The 14838-nt window shown below is 39.2% G+C and overlaps 1 long non-coding RNA gene across 1 annotated transcript in view; it reads right to left on the bottom strand.

Annotated features, from left to right (window-relative positions):
- The window catches only part of LOC142829444 (uncharacterized), a 91195-nt gene extending 77014 nt beyond the window's left edge, over positions 1-14181 (bottom strand). Inside the window, exon 1 of the long non-coding RNA XR_012903857.1 lies at positions 14020-14181. This is a non-coding gene — a long non-coding RNA (uncharacterized LOC142829444). The remainder of the gene's footprint in view (positions 1-14019) is intronic.
- Between the last annotated feature and the right edge of the window lie 657 nt (positions 14182-14838).

Below are 14838 nucleotides of genomic sequence, written 5' to 3'. Positions count from 1 at the left end.
TTTTGTATACGCACAATCGGGTATTAATGAACAATTTCAACAGTTTTATTAAAAAAGGTATTTCAGTGAAGAGGGAAAGATTCTCTAGTAATTTTTAATAGGTTACCCCTGCCACAATTCTGACTCTCAGGAGGAAATTTTAAATGCCCATCTAGAAAAATTGCCAAATTGATTCATGCTAAAAAAAAAAAAATTAAGGTTGGAAAGATTCCTACCTGAATTTAACAAAAATATAATTTGAAATTTTAGCATCTCGATTACTGACTAAGTCTTTCTTGGCCTCCTTGAACATAGACTATCCTGCTTACTCTAAAAAAGCTGCAATTTCAGTTATTCCTCAACCTGGGAAAGACCTTAGACTAGTAATTACATATTAATTTCTTTAATCAATTGTGATCCTAAGATTTTAACTGAAGTTCTTTCTATGTGATTGGATAATTCCTTTTGCATTTTACACATAAATTAGTTCAGCTTCCCTTGTGAGAGACATGGCTCAGGTAATTTTCATTGATTGATATTACTGTCACTTTAAGAGAGTCTAAAGAAGAAGTTACTCACCTTGTGCAGTAACGACGGCTCTTTGAGGTATGTTGCCCCATGGTTGCTCCACTATGGCTGTCGGACTCGCAGATATCAATCAATGCATATCTGCAGCACCGGGATGAGCCCAACAGCCACAGTGGAGCACCCACGGGGACGCTACCCAAAGAAGAACCTTTAGCTATCTTTTTTGAAAGATTCCACAAAGTTTTTGAATGTATAGCCCAGGACTATCTTTTTTAATGTATTGCAAAATTTAGATTTGCTAGTCAATTTATTACTTAGATCAAGCTCATATGCTCTAACCCAACCTGTCAATCCAACCTGCTCTTAAATATCTCCAGTGATGGAGATCTCACAGCCTCCCTAGGCAATTTATTCCAGTGTTTAACCACCCTGATAATTAGAATGTTTTTCCTAATGTCCAGCCTAAACCTCCCTAGTTGCAATTTAAGCCCATTGCTTCTTGTCCTGTCATCATAGGATAAGGAAAATAATTTTTCTCCCTGCTCCTTCACACGCCCTTTTAGGTATTTGAAAACTGCTATCATGACCTCTCTCTGTCTTCTCTTTTCCAAACTAAACAAACCCAATTCCTGCAGTCCTCCCTCATAGGTCATGCGATCTAGCCCTTTAATCATTTTTGTTGCTCTTCTCTGGACCCTCTCCAATTTCTCCACTGCTTTCCTGAACTGGACACAATCAATACCCTCTGAACAAATTGCAGATTTTCTGTAGGATTTAGTCCCCTCCCCAACTTAAAATGATCACATTACCTTTTTAATAATCCATGTATCTTTGTGGCTGTTAGCTATGACCACACAGACCCTGCCTTGGGTTCAGACTGAATGAGTATTTGTATACCCTCTCACTCCCCTTTTCAGGAACTGGAGAATTAAATTTTAGACTGGATTGATCCAGAATTCCCCAAATACCACCTGTGAGGCAAGTCTGGACAAACTTGGCTAGAAAGTTCTGCTTCCATTGATTCTTCCACCGGATCATTTCTCCTAAAAAACTAAATTGCAAAACCTTGATGTGGGGGGTGGGGGGATGATGATAGTCACAACTAACTGAATAAAAATTCAAACCTTTTGTAGATCTTTCGTAATAATTTGGCTTACTGTGGTTGACAGCATGTAAATATCTCCAACTGAAGCATTTAACTCTAAATGTCTTTGGCTTAAATGCCTTGTCATCTCTAGATAGTTTATTATTTTGGAGAAAACATTCTGGATTTATCTAAGCAACAGTATCTTTTTATGATTTTTGATCCAAATAAGTCTGCTAAAGATTGATAATTTGATGGTTGCTTGGCAAAGACATTTGGATATACAACTCAATCCAACCCAAGGGAACACTATTGAATCTAATGTTCAAAAAAGTAACTTACAAACCTAAGACTATGACTATTCACCAAAAGGTTCTTTGGAATATACTGATCCCCATGTAGGCTAATGTTCATTGGCCTCAAATGCCGATCACTGTTTGAAATGGAACTCTTGGTGTCTCACTAGCTTGTATATTTTGATAGTGCCCCATACCAAGAATTTCTGGTATGAGAAATGTCAAAGGACAATTTGACAGTGGATGTTAAGTTGGAGCCCTCAACTTAGGTTTTGTTCTTGACATTTTGAAACTGGGAGGTTGCCTGATGTGAGGTGACATGGTTCCAATGCACAGGCTTGATTACTAAAACAATAATCCTGCTAAAACAGAAAAAGTCCCCCCCACACACCAAACTGATGCCCAGTTCAGTGATGTGGCTGACCTCACAGCTGACAAATGACAAGGATGAGACAAAAGGGCAATGCCTAAAACATTTAAAGCAATTTTGGACTGCCTTTTTTTAGAAGTTTATGATTAATGGAGACCCTGAAAATAAATGTCATTTCCTCTCCATTCATCCTAACCCTCTTTACTTATCTTATGTGGTACAATCAGTCTGGTTTTGGTTTATCTGTTGTACTTGAAAAAAAAATAAAGCTTAATTGTTTTGAGAAGTAGGAAGGAGTAGGGGAAAGGAAGTATGTTTTGTCACTTTAAAATGTTGTCATATCTTTAAGTCAATATTCAAAAAGTCAAAATGATAAAGTATGCAAGAGTTGCTGTTCAGGCATCCCTGCTGAGAAGGACCACAGCCAAACCACATTAATCTCAGGGCAAGTAACAAGATAGTCATTTATGCCTGCAGGACAAGCTCTCCTTGCCTGCTAGAAGAATTTAGAAATCTTTTTTCATTATCTTAGCAGGAAAAGCAGGAATCTTAGAGTGAGAGAGAATATCCAGCAATTCAAACATCTCCTTTGTTACCTTCAGCTACAATGGTCACAGTTTTCAATTTACTCCAACATTTCTTCTTTGATTTCCCTCCATCAGATAATAGTTAAAGTGCTTGTGCTCTGATCTCATATTTCTGGCTTATATACGCCAAGGTGGGAAATGTGGGGAATCAACTGAGACTGGAAGGTTTTTATCTGTATTGAAAACTTTAAGGGGATAAAGTCATATCTAGGAAAAGAGGAAGGTTCAAGCAATGACTGGTACTCAAGAGATCTGGGTTCAGTTATTTAATCTCTCCCTGCCTCATTTCTGTATCTACAAGATACTTCTTTCTCTGACCTTGACTGTGTTTAGACTATAAGCTATTCAAGGAGAGTACTTATAACGGCTCTTCATCTCAGTCACAGACAGTAAGAGAAAGATAAAACTTCACTTTTTCCCCCCTCCTCATTTTCTCTGGCTCAGCTCATCCCCTGTATTCTGCTCAATGTTCCACAAACCTCTTGTTCTCCGTGTGCCCCTTCTCCTGTCTCTTCAAAAGGCCCTCTCCATTCCATGACTGAGAAGCATATCCCTATAGTTCCCAGTCTCCTAAGTCCAGCACATATCCCTTCTAGTCTCATAATATGCCACCTCATACTTCCCCATAGCTGCTACCTGCCTGCTCCCACCACACCCTCAGCTCAGCTGTGGTAAGCCTGGAACATGCACAGATCAATTTATATTTACAAATATTCTCAAAATGTTAACTGTCTACATGTGAAATCAACCTTGCACAAGTGAGACCCAAGCCATATTTGTGGGCAACATGAAAATCGGATGAAGAAAAAACCCAGAAGAAACTCAACAAAATTTTACCTCCTGCCACTTTAAGGCATGTGAACCTAAATGTATTTCTCCAAAAGTTGGATTTCTCCAATATAACCCCTTTTAGCACCACAAAAAGGGAGGTTAAAATGTACAGTCTTACAAGAAATGTAATTGTGCAGCGTAAGCAACATGCGGTGTTACCTTTTCATGCCCACTGCCAAGAACAGGGATAAGCGCGAGTATGCTCCTATTTCTCACTGCCTTGTTTTATATCCCATCTCTATAAACTGCCCTGTTTGCTTAAGCTATGAACACATAATTACACGTTTTATGTTTCTTCATCCCTCACACACATACTCCAGAGTAGGAGCACAGCATTGCTTCTATGGCTAACAGGTTGACAGATGCTGTGTCTGAGAGAAAAAGTAATGGAGAATTTGCAGAAATACGAGGGTTATAGGTAGGGCCCTAACATTCACAGCTCCCTCCCCCTCCAAAAAAAGGTCATGGACTAAGATCTCCCCCCATGAAAACTGGTCTTATGTGCTTTTTACCCTACAGTATTCAGATTTCACAGGGGGAGAAATTGGTGGTCCTAACAAAGTGAGTTGCAGGGGAATCACAAAAAGTTTCTCAGGGAGAGGAGGGGAGCTGTGGTATTGTCATCCTTCCTTCTGCACTGCCTTCAGAGCAGGTTGGCTGGACAGCAGCAAATGTTAGGTAAGCATGCAGCTCTGAAGGCAATGCACCACCTGCAGCAGTGCTGAAGTAAGGATAGCAATACCATTCAATGCCACCTTTACTTCTCCACTGCTGCCTTCAGAACTGGAGTACCAGAGAGTGGCATCTGCTGATTGAGAGCCCAGCTCCCTTTCAATAAATTTGCAACCACCTCTCCACAATTCCTTTTTGGGACTGGATCTCCAGTTACAATGCTATGACATATCAGATTTAAACACCTACAATAATGAAATTTAGGATTTTTTTAAATCCTAAAACCATGAAATTGACCAAAATGGACCCTGAATGTAGTAGGGCCCTAGTACATTATGAGCACTTATTTTCACTTGAAAGTTGACTAAACTCAACAATGCATTTCACACAGAATATACAAATAACCTCTGATTAGTACTGACATGGGTCACATTCCAACAAGTGACATGGAAGTGAAAGGCTCTTTATCGCATCAGCAGACCCCTACCTGTCCATTCTTCCAACAGAAGGTTGCAAAATTGCTATGCAGTCATGTGCACCGCACATTGTCCGTCAGAATCTGACTTATAAAATTCCTTTAAACAACCCAGTGCATATGTTCTTTTTCTCCTCAAGTTGAGGAAAGATTTAATAAATGATATTTTGAAGGCTAGATGGAGTTGGTAGAAGCTTATCATCAACTGAGAATTTAATTGTATAAGCCCTATTAGAATATTTTAATTTCCGCTGTCATCTGTCTTGAAAATTTATCTTATCTAGTAATTTTATTCACAATGGAAACCTTTGAAGGGTTTTTTGTTATGCTGTTCAGAGTCATTGGATAATGCATGCTATAACATATTAAATTTGTATGGAAAATAGGCCATGCTGGTTTAGGTCTGAGGTTAGACATAAGAACATAACTTAATTTTGCTGACATTTGAGAGAACGCAAGATTTTTTACAAATTCCTCAACCCCCATGAAATATTGGAGTTGCTATCACATCTGCCTTCTAAAGGATGCATTCTACAAGAGCTAAAAATAGTTTTCTAGGCAACAGAGTAAGCCATATATATATCCTCATTTATTTGTTACTTATAATATTGCAGATATTAAATCCTAGATTAAGATTTACCCAGTGTTGCCCAGATCCTTCAGGGCAGGGCCTTGGAAATGTGGGGGTGGAGGGCTGGGCAGGAGGCAGAGGGCCTAGAGTGGTGTGAGGATTGTTGAGGGGGTGAGGAGGAAGGGTACCCTGCAGCAGAGCCTTCTCTCCTCTCCCCAGATTCCCCTTAGTGCCTTTTCTCTTCTCCTCCAGCCCTCCCTGGATACCCCAAGACCTTTTCTCTTCCCCTCTCCCTCCCTGCCCCCACCCCACCCCAACCTCTGGCACTGAGGGATAGGAGGAGGGAAGGGTTTGGGGAGGAAGCAATTTACCCAGTCTGGTGACAGGCAACATGACAAGCCTCAGACACTCTCTTGATGGTGCAGTTACCCCCACTGGTCACTCTGCAGTTTAACTCTCCTCTGTGCTCACTGCCCCCAGTGGCCACTACATCCCTCCTCTCCTTTTCTATGCTATGTAAAACAGTCCCATTCCCAGCACTTCCAATTTTCCTGGCGCAACCAAACTCTGACCTCACTTTAAGTGAGGAGAAGAGGAATCTACATTACAAATGTGGTGGTCCTAGCTCTTACTGTTCAGGAGGAGTTCTTGAACAGACTCACAGATGGACAGACATTTCTAAAATATACAGATTTACTAATTATGTAAATATATTACTATACAAATTGTAGTTTAAAAAAAGTCAAATACTTAAGCCTAGAAAATTGACTCATTTAACCCACCATGCAATACTCAAATATACTCCTAACATCTTTTACATGAAGCTCTCCAATCTTCAAAGAAAGAAAGGAAACTCTACAGTAGATAAGCACAGATTCCCAATTACAAGCTTAATCTAGTAAAAGATTTATAGCAAGATAAACTAGAGGATGTACATATAGCAGGACAAAGTCCTTTTTAATTACTATGGATGGAGCAAAGCAATCACTACTATTCGTACTTCAAAAGCCAGGCATTTTTTTGCCAAATTAGAAAGGCTTATAAAGCATGTGATACCAAAATGATCGTTTCAGGAGATGATCATTTTAGGAAAATATATATCACAAGACTCACCCTTCTAAATATAAGCTAATTTTGTCTTGGTCATCTAATCTATTAGTTTGATTCATTTCAAATTTCACTGAACATTTATAATATTGACATGCTATGTTTATTTTCTTAATGCATCTTGAGTTCTCCTTTTCTATTGACTTTCCACATATTTCATATAGGCATGCTCCAACATATTCAGAACATAACGATATAGCAAAAGAAAAAGACAGACTCATCCTTCTGTCCCCTTTACAGAATCTACCTTGCTTATTCTTTTGGCCTAGATATAAGCAAGGAGCATAACAAAACTGCAGAGCAGGATCAGTGGGGTACATATTCCAAATTGACAGATCTTGGTCCTTTGCAGAAGTGGAACTCTCCCCAGAAGTTCCCATACCCTCCTACAATATCTCTTTACATCAGCCATGGCAACACAGCAGGAGAGCAGTTCACTTCGGCCATATTTGTATCCTTTGCTAGTCATGAGCATCCACAGAAGGGGGAGAAAAAAAAGAGAGGAAGAAAAAAAAATAGCTGGCAAGGAGTAAAGAGAAACTGAGAACAAAAGATCTATTTGGGAGAAGGTCAGAGAAAACATCCAGTTGATAAACAGTAAGTAACATCCAGGATTGCAGGTTAGGAATTTGAGTGTCAGTCAGTGACGTTACAGTGTTCAAGTTGCAGTGAAAGTGCCTCTTTCCCTAGGGATGTTTCTGACTCCCAAGGCTTGCTTTGCCCTGGCAACTATTGATTTTTATCTCCCCTGGGCCTCTGTCACTCTGGAAGAGTCTGTGAGGTTTATAATGTGCTTGCATAAACTGTTTCAGTAATTAAAAGTGGTCATTTTTCTTTGTAAATAAATTAAGCCTTTTCAATAACAATTCATGAAAAGATCATAGAGCTAAATTCACACCACATTGAATTACTCAGTGAAGATAATCAGCTCAACTGTTGAGTGAAATGCATTGACTTTTACATCATAACACAGATGAGGTACGAACTTTGTGCTAGCTCAACAGTTAATACATCCATCTTATGCTTTTGGCTGCCACAGGAAAGAATGACAACATTTTTAAATTTGGATGTCACAGCAGAATGGGGTTCAACATTTCATGCGACCACACTTTCCCATCCTCTCAGAAAGGCTGAGATTGGAAGAAATGTAGAGCGGCTGAATGTGAAAATGACAGAAGATATTCCCCTACTATTACGCAATTACACATTGCTAAAACAAGAGCATCCGTTCTACAAACTGCATGTGAGAATTAACCTGAATTAAGAGAACAGTCAATAGAACTGTGATGAACTTTGGAAAGATGAACAGAGTTCACAAGAAAAATCACAAACATACACATCCTCAAAGAACACACACAGAAGATCCGTGGTTTGGGTGTCCCATGAAGCTCATGAGCAACCCTGACCTGCATATGTACAGATACAGATACTTGCTGCACAAATGGAAAATTAAAAACTCTTCAGTATGCAACTGTGGTTACCCAGAACAGAACGTGGAGCATTAGAACAGACACACTAGGTCAGACCAAAGGTCTATCTAGCCCAGTATTCGGTCATCCCACAGTAGCCAATGCCAGGTGCCCCAGAAAGAATGAACAGAACAGTGATCCATCCCCTGTACCCATTCCAAGCTTCTGACAGAGGCCAGGGACACCATTCTTGCCCATCATTGCCTATTCTCAATGAATTTATATAACTCTTTTTTGAATCCTCATCTTCACAACATCCTGTGGCAAACAGTTCCAGGAAATTCTTCCTTTTGTTTGTTTAAAACCTGCCACCCATTAGTTTCATTTGGTGACCCCTAACCCCATGTTATGGGAACAAGTAAATAACTTTCGCTTATTCACTTTCTCCATACCCACTATGATTTCATAGACATATATCATATTCCCCCTTTCTCTCCTCTTCTCAAAGTTGAAAAGTCCCAGTCTTGTCTCCTCATGTCATCTCATATGGCAGCCATTCCAAATTTTTAATCATTTTATTGCCCTTTTCTGAACTTTATCCAGTGCCAAGGTATCTTTTTTTAAATGAGGCATAAGAACATAAGAATACCCTGGAGCCAGGAGGCAATTTTGTTTCAAAAGCACAATTATTTTCCTACACTGGCTATAGAATAGATCAGCCACACAGTGTTCTATATACTATGTCTGTCAAAGCCATAATCTAGCCCACAAGTGTTCATTTCCTTCAGAATTTGAAGCTATTTCCTCCAGCTTCGGGTAGCATGCTATAGAAAAAATAATCTATCTAGACTAAAACAAGGTGCTAAAGTTATTACCACATAAATTCAGACCTATTTGGCCACACCTTCATAATCCCATAAAAATTACACAGATTTCTTAATATAGTGTTGACTCCCAACTTGTTTTCTAAACAGAGTTGTAATTGGACAAGATGAGATTTTTCTGCCTGTAGTTTACTTGAAGGACCCAGACATCATTCCTTCATTAATGTAATAGCAAAAACCTCATCCAAGGATATTACTGAACAAGTTAGTAAAGCAAATGTTCAAATCATTCCATGAAATAGTGATAAAATCAATGTCACTTGTCAATGTGTTGTGTTAGAAATCAGAGGGCCATTTATCTTTACAATGTTGTTGTCCCTTTTAAATTTAACTGAATTAGAGTTCACTAAAATAGCTATTATGGGAACACTGCATACAGAATCAAATAATCAGAACAACTCAGTTATGAGAGATGATTTATAAAGGAATAAATACTTTAAAAAAAAACCCTGGGAGACAGAGGTGTGGAAGAGGACATACAAAAAGCCACATTATCAGTTAATCCTTTACATTATAAGGGTGGGTGGTGTTTAATTTCACATCTTGACTTTGTTTGAACAAGTCAAACTTCCTACCACATGTTGCACCCACCTCAAGTACTTTCTTTGCCAGTCATCACAGAATTCAAGTTCAACACAAACTCTGTGTTCACTCAAGATCTGACAGTCAGCCAAGGAAAAAAATCTCTTTCAGGTTCTAGAGGCTGAGATCTCTGCTTCCCTAGAATTTTGAACCAGACTTATTTGAACCAGTTTTCTCAAGTGGACTAGCAATTTGATGTACTTCAATTTTTGAGTATTCAACCTGAGACACTTCAGAGCTGGCCAGTAACCCAAATTTACTAGTCACTTTTGAAAGTCTTACATAAATGAAATACAATCCATATTTAATTTTTGAAACGTCAATACTGTTGGGCTGTGTCTACACTGCACCCCTTTTCCGGAAAAGGGATGCAGATTAGACACTTCGGAATTGCAAATCCGCGGGGGATTTAAATATCCCCCGCGGCATTTGCATTTACATGGCTACCGCTTTTTTCCGGCTTGGGGATAAGCCGGAAAAAAGCGGCAGCCATGTAAATGCAAATGCCGCGGGGGATATTTAAATCCCCCGCGGATTTGCAATTCCGACTCGTCTCATTAGCATCCCTTTTCCAGAAAGGGATGCCAATGTAGACATAGCCTTGTACTTTAGCCAGCTGTTATTTTGTGATGTCAACAAAGAGGAAATAAATCCTTATTATAGCCAAAGCCAATGGAGTTCTTTGCTTTGCCCACATGTGAAAAAAATAATCAAACCATCACACTAACCCAGATTTCATGACTAGTGACACAACTGTAGGCTTCTCTCAAATAGTGTTTAAAACCCATGCATACAGCTAGACAAAACTTTTCAAAATTTTAAACATTAAATTTTCATAGCCAAGTATTTCCACTTCCTTTCCTTAAAGGAGCCTTAGTTTTGGAAGTGATGTCTCAGGGGACCAGTAATAGGACTTAAAACATTTTACCTCTCCATCACCAATTGAAATCCAGCCCAAAGCAATAGTGAAAAGAAAGGTTTACCATTTGATGTTTTTGATGCCTTTTGTCACCTGTGTTTGGTGCTCTAAGCACAGTTTCCAGTGGACAAGTGTGCACAGAATACAAACATCAGCACAAATGGCAATAAAGAGTGCAAACATTATAGAGTTGTCCCTTGATGTTAATCTGAGGCACAACAATGGGGCTCTACTTTGTAGGTGATACCATTGCTGTATGTGCTCTATGGTTCTGTAAATGAACAGCTCTTAATCAACCCCCAGAGCTATCACCTTTTCAAAAGGGCTGCATTCACACCAGTCATTTTTTAAGAGTGTTCAAAAAATCACTTCACGGGCAAAAAAGATTAAGCACAAATATTTTCAGGTACATAGATGCTAAATATCAAATAAAAAGGTTTTTGTAATAGACCACATGGAGAAAATCATTGCTATCTATAAATTTGATTCTCCTACAACTGGTTACTATTAATTTTTAACCCTGATAAATAACCTGAGGAGATGGGAACACTTACTTGATCTCTCCTGGGCTATTAAATAAGTTTGATTTTTTTAAGTAAATCAGAAGTTTCTACATGATTAAATTATTTACAGATACATACTACATTGACTGAATAGCTGAATATATAAAGCACCAAACAGAAGATCTGTACAATTGTCAAGTCAAGCACTTAAAAAGGTAAAAAATGCCAGAGTTAATATTACCTGTGGAATGCTAATTTGGCTCTTTTGCCAATGCAGTATGATGCTTTCTAACTGCATGATCCCATTTTTTCCATAGGACCCCAACTCATTTAGTTCACAAGCCCCCAACTTCCAATTTCAAGCCTGATGGACAAGCTTTGGCAAAGTTATAAATACTTCAAAAAATTTTATTGTGGAAAGTACTGGACAGCCTTAATTATAAGTGCCACTATCCACTATCTAGCCTATCAGCAAAGAGAGAGCATGCACACAACATTTTTCAGATGTAAAGAGCAATTCTGGATATCAAAGTTTAGATACCATAAAAGGGCCTGATTTTCACAGCATGCTGATCATTCATTCTCTGAAACTTAGTCTATTCATATGTCTAAAGTTGAAAACCCAAAAATGGAGGCACTCAAAAAAGTACAGCAAGAATGTAAGGTCTGGATTTAAAAAAAAAAAAAAAAAAAAAAAAGACCATGAAAGTGTTCAGGAAATGGTGTCTTGGCACATTTCAGGGGTGGGGAGAGGAGGAGGAAAAGGAAGCTTCCCTCTCAACCAACATTTTGTTATTTTCTAGCTAATGATGTTTCTTTTTTAAAAGTTCCTAATTTATTAAATTGTGGAGTTTTTGAGGCATAGGAATAGTTCTTTCCCCCTCTGCCCCCTTTCTTCTCATTGACCTCATACATTACTTTTAAGTTACTGCTAAGTACATCTCTCCTGCAGTGTGTAGCAGCAGGGCACCTTCACATGTTACAGTTTAATGAGGCTCAGACACAAGGCACAAGTCCCAGAAGAAAAGTATTACCTGATCTGCTTCATTTATTTTAACCAATAATCATACCATTACCTACAGCTTCTGTTTTTAATTAGTGATATCTAATGATTAACACTGGCCAATTTGCATCCAATTATGTACCCTGAAAAATTAGAAGTGGATGAAAAGGTTGAATGCAATTAATCACTCTGCAATGTGTACTTGCTTGGGTATCAAGGATGAACATGCTGTACCTTTACAAATAAGATTTCAAAGAAAACACTCACTGTCTTATTATGGAAAAAAAGCATAGTGCTGCCCAGGTCACTATGAACTGTGAATATATTTAGTTCACTATGTACTGTGAATATATTTAGTTAACTAAGATTACTGGATAAGACCATGTACATGCTTAAATTGGAGTTAGTGAAAATATTATATATATATATTTCTTATGTGCTAGCTGAAAAATTAGTAAGAAATAACAAGGAGGCCTGGTAATGTATCGAACCCAAGATGCTAGTCTATAAGGACACCATAACCCTAATAATTGCACAAGGCATTGCTAAGTCTGCACGTTTGACACAGAGGCCAGATTCTGTGACAAAAAAAGCATACTATGATTTGCACATTTGGGGATCCACCCCCATAAGGGTTGGCAAGTCAATATGAGCAGACACCTATTTCACTAAGAATCTCAAGTTAAATCTTGGTTTCCTGGGCAGCTGACAGGAGCTCAACAATAACACTACAGTAACACAAAGGGCCAATTAATCACAAACTCTTGTTGAGAGCTTTAATTCCTCTTCTCAACCCAACCCCTTCCTCAGGCCAGGGATTCTATGTACATACCACCACCTGGCCATTACTAGGGCTAAATTTCTCTCCTCCCCACAATTTCCTCTTTCCCCAATCAGGGTCTCTATTCCACCCTACTATGTCAGGAATTCTCTATTACCACCCAGTCTCCCTTCCCCTTATCAGGATCACTCACTCTCCCACCTATGCCAGCGCCTGTGTATGTGTCTCATCACTCCACCATTCTTATTCCTTTGTCGGGGACCTGGTCAGTGTGGCAACATTTTAGACTCTACTGGGACAACTCACATAGCTTCTGCCCCTTCCTCCACCACTCCCCTCCCCTGGTCATCTTAGCAAAGAGCTATCATCAACTGATTTTTTCATCAACCAGAAAATGGAAGTGTGATCAATTTGAGCATAGAACTTCACTAGATTAGGTAAAAAGAAAAAAGTTTCCCCCCACCTCCAAAACACATTTACCATTTTTCTACAAGGATTAATGATTACGCCTGCTTTCCTGATCCCCTCATGCATAGAGGCCTTCATTTACTCCTGCTACAGCAACCTTGATCATAATTAGTAGGATGAGGAGGAAAACAACTTCAGGTTTCACATGTGTAGGATAGATTAGGAGCAGGCAAGCAGAGTCTTAACTACTGAGCTAGGAAGGTAGCCCGAACACCGTTATTGTCACCTTGGAGAGGAGAAAGAACATACTCTATACAGAATACTTCTCCCTGATTGAGCCCAACTCCAGCCATTATGACACCATCCCAAATTATTTCTTTTTACCAGAAATCTGGACAAAATAAAGCCCTGGAAATACTAGTACTTAAACCATAGCTGAGAAATACCTTGGAGTCAGAACATAAGATCAAAGCCTATGCAAGTGAACCAATTCAATTAAAATAGACAGTGAAAACTATTAAATGAGAGTAACTCGCTTAAGGTCTAAATAGCCTGTGAAAAACCCAGATGAGGAACAAATAACATCTGTTAAATGTTTGCCATCAGAATTCAACACAGGTACTGCATGCACATTTTATGCCTTGTAATAAACATACAGGCACTGGCCTCTTCAGATCCACACGATCACACCTGATGGGCTATTGATCTGCTTGACTATGGCACTTTCCATTTTACTTATTTCATTTCTCATGCCAACTCATTAAAGAGGAGGTGAGGCTGTGAGACACAGATTCAAAAAAAGTGATATAGACAAGTGTTTCAGACTCTCATATTTCTCTTGATGGATTTAATGACAGTACACTTGAACCAGCCAGCCAATTAAAGGGTAACTCAAATTCTCTGCCACCATGTAGTGGAGTCCCCACTCAGGCCCCTTGGTCTGCAACACCATCTGGTCCAGAGAGCCTTCTGGTGCAGTCAACTGTGCTTTTACTGTCATTTCCCACCACCTTCTATTTACAAAGCTTACAGTCAAGTCAGCCAGCTCCTCCATCTACCTGGGAGCACACTAAACCACACCCTGGCTCCTTGCCTCTCCTGACTTCCTTCCTCTGTCTTATATAACCCTCAGTCAGTGACGCCCACAGCTGCTTCTAATAGCCCTTCAGGTCTGGGCTTGCTCAGCTGTTTCCCCTAAGCCTCTTCAGCCAGGCTATGGTGCAGAGCTCTGGTTTAGCCAGCAGTCTGTCACACACCACTTTTGAAGCCTATCAAGCTTTGGTCAGGTCAATGTGGCAAGTCATTTAATTTTCCTCATCACTCATGTTTATTATTTTAAAAAATTAGTCTATCAAAAAAATTTACAAGACCTGATAGAATTAGAACGAAGTGATAAATGAATTAATTAAGTTTAAAGGTTACAAGAAAAATATAATTGGGAGGGGAAACCACCACCAAGAGTAAAAAAAAATGACAGTTTAAATATTGGCTGAAAAAAAAAATCACGTTTTACATGAAAACTTTAGATCATTTTAATCAGTCATAGAATGAGATTACCAAGAGTTAAAAAAAAAATCAAGACTAAACAGAAATCTTTCCTCCCTTCGTATAATTATACAGGCCCAGCCAAAGAGTTTGCGGGGCCCAAGGCAACATGTTGTGGTTGCCTGCACTGTGTGGCCGGGTGGCTCCTAGCCAGGACAGTGACTGAGCAGCCGGGCAATCACCTTGGTCGCCTTGCCTGTAATTATAGGAATTTCATTTCTAAATGCCAACAGCCCAAATGTACTGTTGATCCAGCATTTCTGTTTAAGTCAATGGCAAAATTTCCAACAGACTTCAGTGGGAG

Source organism: Pelodiscus sinensis, chromosome 5 (genome assembly GCF_049634645.1).
Source record: "Pelodiscus sinensis isolate JC-2024 chromosome 5, ASM4963464v1, whole genome shotgun sequence".
Taxonomy (NCBI): Eukaryota; Metazoa; Chordata; order Testudines; family Trionychidae; genus Pelodiscus; species Pelodiscus sinensis.
Note: the sequence above shows the minus strand (reverse complement) of the source record. Positions and strands in the feature narration are given on the sequence as shown.